Source organism: Apodemus sylvaticus, chromosome 7 (genome assembly GCF_947179515.1).
Source record: "Apodemus sylvaticus chromosome 7, mApoSyl1.1, whole genome shotgun sequence".
Taxonomy (NCBI): Eukaryota; Metazoa; Chordata; class Mammalia; order Rodentia; family Muridae; genus Apodemus; species Apodemus sylvaticus.
The window spans coordinates 112,019,964-112,030,679 of NC_067478.1; positions in this window are offsets into that span (position 1 = coordinate 112,019,964).

Here is a 10,716-nt window from a genome sequence, read left to right on the forward strand (position 1 = left end):
GGAGCCTGTGGTACTGATTGCAGAGCCAGCATTCCCGCCCTCACTCTGTGTGTGTGTGTGTGTGTGTGTGTGTGTGTGTGTATGCTGTGACAATGCTGGGTAATTCTAACTCTTCCCCTTGTTGGAGGTAGGGGACAGGGTTTCTTTTCTTTTTTAAGATAAGGTCCCACTAGCCAGGCGGTGGTGGCACATGCCTTTAATCCCAGCACTTGGGAGACAGAGGCAGGAGGATTTCTGAGTTCGAGGCCAGCCTGGTCTACAGAGTGAGTTCCAGGACAGCCAGGGCTACACAGAGAAACCCTGTCTTGAAACAAAACAAAACAAAACAAAGATTGCACTAGGGATCATTTGGGTTTTTTTTCTTTTAGATTTATTTATTATTATATGTAAGTACACTGTAGCTGTGTTCAGACACACCAGAAGAGGGCATCAGATCTCATTACAGATAGTTGTGAGCCACCATGTGGTTGCTGGGATTTGAACTCAGGATCTTTGGAAGAGCAGTCAGTGCTCTTAACCAATGAGCCATCTCTCCAGCCCAAGTTTTGGGATGTTAATAAATAAAATAATTAATGAAAAAAATGCACTGGGAGCCAGGCATTGGTGGCACATATCTTTAATCCCAGCACTTGAGGGGCAGAGGCAGAGGCATCTTTATGTGTTAGTAGTCAGCCTGGTTTACAGAGTAAGTTCTAGGACAGCGAGGGCTACACAGGGAAACCCTGTTTCAAAACAGCAGCAACAGCAACAACAACAACAAATTGCCCTGGTTTTGTAGTGTAGTGCTTACTATGTCTGCTTCACACGGAGCTCCTGCGTCTGAGGCAGCGGCACAGCTGTGACTAAGAGGCACCATGACAGGCATGGGTGCGCACATCTTCAGCCCCAGCACTTGTGGTGCTAGTGCCTGAGCTCAGGTCCCAGGCTGACAGTTAGTTGCCTTTGGTCCTCCAGCATTCGTGAACCATACACGGTGCCTGCACTCATGGCCCCAGCATTGGGGGCCGAGGCAGGAGGGCCAGACAGTCAAAATCTTTTTCTGATTACATAATGACTTTGAGGTCAGCATGGGTTACATGATACTCTGAATTTAAAACAAAACAAAACAAGAAAGAACCCAGGCATAGTGGAAGAGCCTAGAATCCAGCACCCAGCAAACAGAGACAGAAAGATGGCTTTAGGTTTGAGACAGGCCTTTTCTATTTTGTAGGTTCAAAGCTAAAAGAAAAAGGAATGGCCCCCATGCACCCAAGGCCACTGCTGGAGTCTTCCTGTTATCTTCCTGTCTGGGTCATTAGTAGCTAAGCTGAGCTGGAAGCCCCCCCACCTCTCTCTCACACACACACACCCCCACGTGCAGACTCCTCCCCACTCCCCTGCTATCTCATATGAACAACCAAGGTATCTGCCTATTCTGTTATTCTGTCAGCATTTCCTGTGGGCACACTGGAGATATAGCTGTAGAGCCAGACCCCTCCCCAGCTTCTGGTCCTCATCTGATCTTGGTGTCCTGGTCCTAATCCTAAGGCTGCCTATCAACCCTGAACCTGTGAAATATCGACCACACGCTTCTGTCTCCAGCCTCCTTGCTATCCCTGCTGCCGACCCTTCCTCCCACATCTTAACCACCATGACATCTGCCCAGTTTCTGGTGTCTGTTGTCAGGTGAGATTGGTCTCCTTGTGCAGGACTGAAGCTCCAGGATTGGAGATAGCAGACCCTCCCACATCCTGCAGCTCTGGCCACTGCAGAAGTCTTTCAGTAATTCAGACCCGACAGAGGCTCTGCAGGAGAAAGTTTGAGTTCCTTGGCCCCGCCCCTTGAGCATCTATTCACCCAGCTTCTTCCTAATTGTCTCTGCACTCCCAATGTCTACCTGCGCAGTTTGCTTGGCCAGAATCATGCTTCTGGTTCACTCGGCAAACTCCTGCCCTCCGTGCCTCTCCTCCTCTTCCAGAAACCCACCCCCTCAAGTCTTCCCCACCTCCCTCTTTCTCTCTTTTTATTTTTGAAACATGGCCTGACTCCACAGCCCTGGCTCTGTGTAGACCACACTGGCCTCAGACACACAGAGAACTTGTCTTTGCCTCCCACGGGCTAAGACTGAAAGTGCAGGACACCGAGCCAGCTGACCTACCTTCTCTCAGAGGCTGCATCAGTATCTCAGCCTCCTGAGGTGTCCCCAGCCCTTTACAGCTCTTTCCCACTGGGCTGAATCTGCCATACAGAGCAGGGACCCTCAAACCCTATTACTAAGGGCTAAAGAGATGGCTGAACAGTTAAGAGACTGACTGCTCTTTCAGAGGTCCTGAGTTCAATTCCCAGCACCCACAACCATCTATAATGGGATCTGAGGGACAGTATATCACGTAAAACAAACAAACAAATCTTTAAAAAAAAATCCCATTACTTGGTGAGGCCTCCTGTGGTTGGGTCCTGGGCACCAGAACACCACAGAACTTTTTTTTCTCTGAGGGAGAAGCCCTGCTCTGGTCGGAGCATCAGCACCCCATAGTTCCTGTGGGAGGGTCACTCTCCGTAAACAGCAGCAGGCACGAACAGACACTCAGCTTACCACCTTGGACACATCTCTATCAAAGGAGCCCAGCAGCTAGGCCCTGGGTGGGCATCGCAGCACACTGTGACCAGCTAGTCAATCCTGTGCTCTGGCGCTGCGGTGCCTCCCAGATGCCCAATACCGTGAGCATCACCATTTATAGAGAATGGAGACAGCTCAACACTGCACGAGAGTCTAGCCTGTGCTGCCAGGATGAGGCCAAGGGTTACAGGGTAGAGAAATCCTGAATTTATAGGGATGGATGGGCTAGAGCACTGACCCAGAGCTCAAACCTGGTCTGTGTGAGACAGACAGACAGACAGACAGACAGACAGACAGACTGCATCACAACAGAATTCTAGGGCAGCAGTTGCAATGTTAGTTTTCCTGGGGACAATAAGTTATCTCTCCACTGGTGAAATGAGCCATTTCAAGGCAGATTAAATATATTAAATGCAGGTTTATTGGGAAGCTGCTCTCGGGCAGGTAAGTTCGTGGCCCCAAGGAAGGAGGCAGGGAAGTCACCCTCGGAAGGGAGGTAGGTGGGACAGAGAAAGCAAGTTTATGCAGAGAGACAAAGATGGTGAAAGGAAGAGAGGAGAGAGCTGGGAGGCCAAATGTCTGGATGGTATAGGGAGGAGCCTGGGGGAAGGGCAGCCCAATCCTAGACAAGGGAAGTTCAAGGTTGGGGCAGGGCCTGCCAGGTAGGCACTGAGGGATGCTGGGAGAACCTGGAGGCCAGGTCTGCTTTGGTTTGTAAAATACACACCTCAGTCCCTTGCCTGAAACCAAACATCCCAGCCTTTTGTTGATAATAAAAGAGCAAGAGGTCACTTAACTATCTATGACTACTTCCTGCGGACACTGGGGCATCGTTATGGGGGTGGGCAAAAGGCTGGGATGTTGGCCAAGTCCAGGGAGAGCTGCCTGTTTCACCATTGACCAGGATGTGGGACCATCTCTGGGCAGGAGTGTGCAGGCCCAGTTTGCAGACTGTTGAAGCTCTGTGAGGCCGGGTGGAGCCCCTGTGGATAACTGTTTTGCAGCAGCCTGTGAGACCAGGTGTAGCGCTGGTGGGTAACTGGGTGGAGTGGGTAACTGGGTGGAGTGCCCGTGGGTAACTGTTTTGCCATTTTGGATGCAGGTTCTGAAGGGACATCTGTTAGGGATAGAAGATAAAATTAAGGAGTTTCTGGAGAAAAACTTTTCCTTATGAGTACATTTGAAACTTTTAGGCCCATGGTCTTGTTAGAGGAGGGGTGGGCAGGTCTCAGGACCAGATAAATGGAAATAGATCCCTCCCTCAAGAATAGGCAGGTGGGAGCCTGGAGTGGTGGCGCACGCCTGTAATCCCAGCATTCTGGGAGGCAGAGGCAGGCAGATTTCTGAGTTTGAGTCCGGCCTGGTGTACAGAGTGAGTTCCAGAACAGCCAGGGCTACACAGAGAAACCCTGTCTCGAAAAAAACAAATCCAAAAAACCAAAAAAACAAAAACAAAAAACAAAAAAACCAACCAAACAAACAAACAAACAAAAACCAAAAGGATAAGTCCTCCATAACTTGCATTTACCAACCTCGAAACACCTTCCTCAGCCCTTGAAACACTTTCTTAGAAGCTCTCATATCCTCGGACTTCACAGGAGCCACACAGGCATGTGTGAACTCTACATGGATTCTGGGAACTAAGTTCAAGTCCTCACACTTGTACAGCAAGTGCTTTACAGACTGAGCCATCCCAGCCTAAGGAACATTCATGTTTTCAGGACTGGGAATGGAGCTCCCTCCTACTGCCGAGCTCCCTGCCGAGTGAGTCCCCAGATCTCTGGTTTAACAGCTGAAGTCTTCCTCTGCCCCTCATGCTGGTGTCAGGGCTCAGCCTTGAGTGCCTTAGCATTTTTGGTTGTCATTGGGGGCCCAGAGGTCTCTGCACTAGCATTAGGGAGGCCAGGAATGTTAAACACACAGCTTTGTATTGCCAAAGAAAAAGATGCATAACCTGTTTTCTGCCCAGAGTCCTGGGAGTGGAGGTGGTCCTTGCGCTGTTTGTGGGGCCAAGCCACACACAGTTCTCCTAAGTTCACACAACCAGGACCGGAGGTTACTAATAGCGCAGTAATTATCCCTCCCTCCAAATGATCTGTATGACCGAGATCACACCAGACCGTCCCCCAGGCCCTGCCATAACACATGTAGCCTAGCTTTAGAACCCATCTTCAGGGAAGAAGTGACAAGCACTTTGAGAAGAGTTTCAATGTCATTATGTCTCCTTGTCCCCATAGGATTTTGTTACACCAGAAACCATTTCCATATTGCATATTGTACTGTACTTAAAAATGCCTAAAATAAACGGCCTGCTGTCAGACTCTGGAAGTTTGAACCAAGACCAGCTACTGAGTCATGTTGAACTGGATATTCTTGCCTCGTGCAGATAGTGGCTCATTACTCTGTCAGCCCTGCTGTTGGCAGAAACCTCTACAGTTTGTGGGCCACCGGGATGACCCGGCAGGTAAAGGTGCTTGCAGCCAAGCCTGGCAAGCGAAGTTTGATCCCCAGGATGGATCCGCATGGTGGAAGGAGAGAACCAATGTCTGCAAACTTGCCTCTGATGCTCACACTGATGTGATGGCTCACTCCCCGCCCCCACAACAATTAGGTAAATGGAGTTATAGAAATTAAAGCTGTGTGTAGTGCTGCATCTCCTTAATCTTAGCACTCAGGAGGCAAAGACAAGTAGATCTTTGTAAGTTCAAGGCCAGTCTCATGATTATAGTGGCTTCCAGGCAAGTCAGAGATACACAATGAGACCTTGTCTCAAAAATAAAATAATAGCCGGGCAGTGGTGGCACACACCTTTAGTTCCCAGCACTTGGGAGGCAGAGGCAGGTGGATTTCTGAGTTCGAGGCCAGCCTGGTCTACAGAGTGAGTTCCAGGACAGCCAGAGCTACACAGAGAAACCCTGTCTCAAAATAAAATAAAATAAAATAAAATAAAATAAAATAAAATAAAACAAAACAAAATAATAAACCCAGGCATGGTGGTACATGTCTTGAACTCAACACTTAGGAGGCAGAGGCAGGCAGATCTCTGAGTTTGAGGCCTGACTAGTCTGCAGAGTAAGTTCCAGGACAGTCAGGGCTACACGGAGAAACCCTGTCTCAACCTTGACCCCTGATATTAATCATATAAACAGGTAAGAGAATAGGGGCTGGAGAAATGGCTCAGCCATTAAAGATTAGGCTCACAACAAAAAGGCAGGAATAAAAAGTTAGTTGTGGTGGCATTGCCTGTAGATGCTTCTATTGGGGAAGCTGAGACAGGAGGATTGTTTGAGCCCAGCTATTCAAAGCCAAGCAGCATAGCAAGACTTTATCCTGAGAAATTAGAAGAGGAAAGAACAGCAACCAGCAAGGCGCACTGCTCTGCACATGGCGACCAGTCTGAGACGCTTTTGTATATAATACGGTACAAGTGTAACTGCGTGCCTTCTACGTGTGCGTGTCTCATGTCTATGTGCATCTCTTTGTGTGGCCATGCAGACGACTATGTGGAGTCTCTATGAATGTCTGTGTTCCAGTGCATGTGTGTTTATGTATCACAGTGTTCATGAGTGCTCCTGTCAGGACATTCATGTCTGTGAGTTGTCCCTCTGTTTCTATTCTGTACTCCCAACCCCGTTTTTTGAGACAAGGTCTTAGGTGGCCCAGGCTGCCACTGAATTCACTGTGCAGTGGGAAGGATGACCTTGGATTACTATCCTCCTACATCCCCAACTCCCTCCCTCCCACTTTAGATGACATTGACTTGTGTGTGACACGGTGAGATGGCCAGAGGACACAGTGGGAATCGGTTGTCTCCTTGGCTGCTTGGTGTGGACCAGGAGAGGTAGCCTGGTCCTAAGTTCTAAGCATTCTCCTCACGGCCTCAGGCTCGGCAGCAAGCATCTCTACCTATCAAGTATGTTGTAGGTGCCTGGTCCACTTTTCCTTTTCAGTTTCATCTTATGTGTACGGTGTGTTTTGCCTGCATGCAGGCCATAGGTGGGCATTGGCTCCTCCAGAACTGGAGTCACAGACTCCAGTGAGTGCTGGGAATCACATCCATGCCGTCTGGAAGAGGACTCCATGCTCTTAGCACTTAGCCATGTCTGTAGCCTTGCCCGCCTCTGCTTCCTGAGTGCTGGGATGACAATATACGTCACCATGCCTGGTTTAATAGTTACTGGGATAAAATCCAGCTCTTTGTGAGTCTTTTTTTTTTTTAAGATTTATTTATTTATTATATGTGAGTACACTGGAAGAGGGCGTCAGATCTCGGTACAGATGGTTGTGAGCCACCATGTGGTTGCTGGGATTTGAACTCAGGACCTCTGGAAGAGCAGTCAGTGCTCTTAACCGCTGAGCCATCTCTCCAGCCCCTCTTCTTAAGCTCTCTACCAACGGAGCCATACTCTGGGTCTCTCTTTTCAGTTGTTTGAGGCAAGGTCTTGCTCTGTAACTCAGACTAGCCTAGAGCCGGTGATCCTCCTGCCTCAGCGTCACACACTCTAACTCAGGCTCTGTGAGTTCTGGCTGGGGGGGTCTTCAGGCAAATCACCTCACTTCACTCATCTGTTTCCCCATCTATAAAAGGAAAAATAATGAGGTTTCATTAGCTGCTTGAGGTTGGTTGACACCTGAACAGTGTATGGAGAGGTGCAGGGCAAATGTACTCTACTATAGTGATAAATGTTTCTCTCTCTCTCTCTCTCTCTCTCTCTCTCTCTCTCTCTCTCTGTTTCCCCTCCCTCCCTGCCCCCCCCTTTTTTGTTTCTTGTTATTTTTAAACAATGTTTCTCTGCAGAGCCCTGGCTCAGCTCTGTAGAACTCTCTGTAGATCAGGCTGGCATTGAGTTCTTCGATACCCACCTGCTTCTACCTGCTGACTACTGGGATTAAAGGCATGCACTGCTTCTGGTCTCTCTTTTGTTTCTTATAGTAATGGATGTTAATTCTATAAATGGTCATCTTTCCTCCACGGTGATGTCCTTGAAAACTGAGTATCTTTTATCTTAGTGCCTGTTGCAGGAACAAAAGGAAATGCCTCCCTTGTCCTCTGAGTGTTTCCTGGCGTCACTGGGAAGGGGCCGAGGACACAGCTGAGCTGCCGGCAGGATCCCTGCCTGCAATCCCCATGAGAGAGGAGGGGGCGAGGCTCAGGCCCTGCCTAGTCTCTCCCAGTGAGAGGCAAGGCCACAGCTTGGGGTATGCCTGAGACAGCATGTTAAAAAAGGAAAGGCCCGATTCATAGTTTTGCAGCTGACACGCCCGCCGTTTCCTCCCAGTTCTTGAGGCAGGGGTCTCCAGACTTCGTGTTTGCCCTTTTGTACAGGGTTCCTGGAGGGTGCTGAGCCGCCCTGCTCCATTCTTCTGGCAGCCCATGGGCAGGAACCTTACACTGCACTACCAGGTTGTGGGAGCCTTAGGACTACCTGGCCATGGTCCTTCCCTGACAGCTCATAGAAGATGACTCCAGGGACTTTACAGAAGTCACAGCCACAGTGTTTGTGAAGAGAAATAACCATTTCTCTTGCCGTGCAGAACTGAGCCTCCAGCCACACGGGTGGGGCTGACCAAATACCCCATCCCCAGCCATCCTGGACATGTTGGTAACAGAAGGGGCTTGCTTGTGGGCGGTGGGTTTCAGCAAGCCAGGACAGAGGCTATCCAGGATCTCAAGGGCTTTTGGGAAATAGATACTTGTCTGGGGCAGGGTGGCTCTAGAAGCAAAGCAGAAGGAGTATGGAAGTGGAATTGGGGCGGACTTGTGAGAAGGCCTTGCAGGCATGATATGGCTGTGCAGGACGCAGGACCAAAGAACCTGTCCAGAGGAGGAGCCTGGCTAGGAGGACCTGGCTAGGAGGGCCTGGGTAGGAGGGCCTGGGTAGGAAGAGCCTGGGTAGGAGGACCTGGGTAGGAGGACCAGGTTAGGTAGGAGGACCTTGGGTAGGAGGACCCTCGGTAGGAGGACCTGGGTAGAAGGACCTGGTTAGGTAGGAGGACCTGAGTAGGAGGACCCTGTGCAGGAGGACCTGGGTAGGAGGACCCTGTGTAGGAGGAGCCTGAATAGGAGGACTTGGGTAGGAGGACCTGGGTAGGAGGACCTGGGTAGGAGGACCCTGGGTAGGAGGATCCTGTGTAGGAAGACCTGGGTAGGAGGGCCCTGTGTAGGAGGACCTGGGTAGGAGGACCCTGGGTAGGAGGACCCTGTGTAGGAAGACCTGGGTAGGAGGAGCCTGGGTAGGAGGACCTGGTTAGGTAGAAGGACCTGGGTAGGAGGACCCTGTGTAGGAAGACCTGGGTAGGAGGACCCTGTGTAGGAGGACCTGGGTAGGAGGGCTTGGGGAGGAGGACCTGGGTAGGAGGACCTTGGGTAGGAGGACCTTGGGTAGGAGGACCCTGTGTAGGAAGACCCTGTGTAGGAGGACCCTGTGTAGGAGGACCTGGGTAGGAGGACCCTGGGTAGGAGGACCTGGGTAGGAGGACCCTGTGTAGGAAGACCTGGGTAAGAGGACCCTGTGTAGGAGGACCTGGGTAGGAGGACCCTGAGTAGGAGGACCCTGGGTAGGAGGACTTGGGTAGGAGGACCTTGGGTAGGAGGACCTGGTTAGGCAGGAGGACCTGGATAGGAGGACCTTGGGTAGGAGGACTCGGGTAGGAGGACCTTGGGTAGGAGGACCCTGTGTAGGAGGACCCTGTGTAGGAGGACCTGGGTAGGAGGACCCTGGGTAGGAGGACCTGGGTAGGAGGACCCTGTGTAGGAAGACCTGGGTAAGAGGACCCTGTGTAGGAGGACCTGGGTAGGAGGACCCTGAGAAGGAGGACCCTGGGTAGGAGGACTTGGGTAGGAGGAACTTGGGTAGGAGGACTTGGGTAGGAGGACTTGGGTAGAAGGACCTGGGTAGGAGGACCCTGTGTAGGAGGACCTGGATAGGAGGACCCTGGGTAGGAGGACCCTGGGTAGGAGTACCTGGATAGGAGAACCCTGGGTAGGAAGACCTGGGTAGGAGGACCTTGGGTAGGAGGACTTGGGTAGGAGGACCTGGTTAGGAGGACCTGGGTAGGGCTCCTCTGTTTCTGTGAATTCTTATCCTTAGTCTTGCCGGTGAGTCCTCCACGTCTCCCAAGCCCCCCACTGTCTTGGGGGCAAGGACAGGGAGGCCTGTGAGACTGCCTCCTGGATGGTCTGCTCTTGGCTTCCGAAGCAACTCCAAGTGATGCTGGGACAAGACTCAACACTTCTGGCCTACAGCCCTGGAGACGTTCAGGCCACAGCCATTGCCACAGTCAGTCAGAACCAGGAAGATGTCAAACAGATGGTGTATAACCTGAGCCTCAGACTGGGAGCCTGGGAGCACTTGACATTAAGAAGGCACAGGGCTTCAGAAGTCATACAGGAGGGGCTCACGGGGGCAGACACGGGGCTTCACTAAGGGTAGGTGGGCCAGAGGTGAGGCTTGCCAGGGGTCATGGGGTTAGTTCCCAAGTTATGTCTTCTCCTTAAGACATTTTTTTGTTTTTTGTTTTTTGGAGACAGGGTTTCTCTGTGTAGCCCTGGCTGTCCTGGAACTCGCTCTGTAGACCAGGCTGGCCTCGAACTCAGAAATCCGCCTGCCTCTGCCTCCCAAGCGCTGGGATTAAAGGCATGTGCCACCACTGCCTGGCTCCAGGGCCAAGTCTAAGACTGAGCAGGACCAACATCACAGAGCTGTCCATGGTTCCCGTGACTTGCACATTGGTCAGGCTGGAAAGTGATCCTGCCCCTTCTCTTGGAAGCGGGCCCAGCTTTGGTTCCAGAACACCAAGAGACAATGGGCATGCCTTCTGCAGTGCCACTCCAGAGGTGGGCAGCTGACTTCTCACAAGAGCACCCCTGTCCACTTGCAAGTCCTGTTGAACTGGTGATTCAGACCTTTTAAGATCTCATCCCTCTGTCCTGGTTGGAAAGTCTTGACTTTTTCCCTTGCCTCAATATCCTTCTAGGGAGATCTGGAGTGTCTGATCACATGATGGTTTTATAGATTGCTCCAAGCCTGATCATGCCAAATGCTCCCAGCACTCTGTGTTGCACAGACAGAACTCCCGCTCTAAGTGTCACAGCTCTGAGGAGAAAGACATCTTGG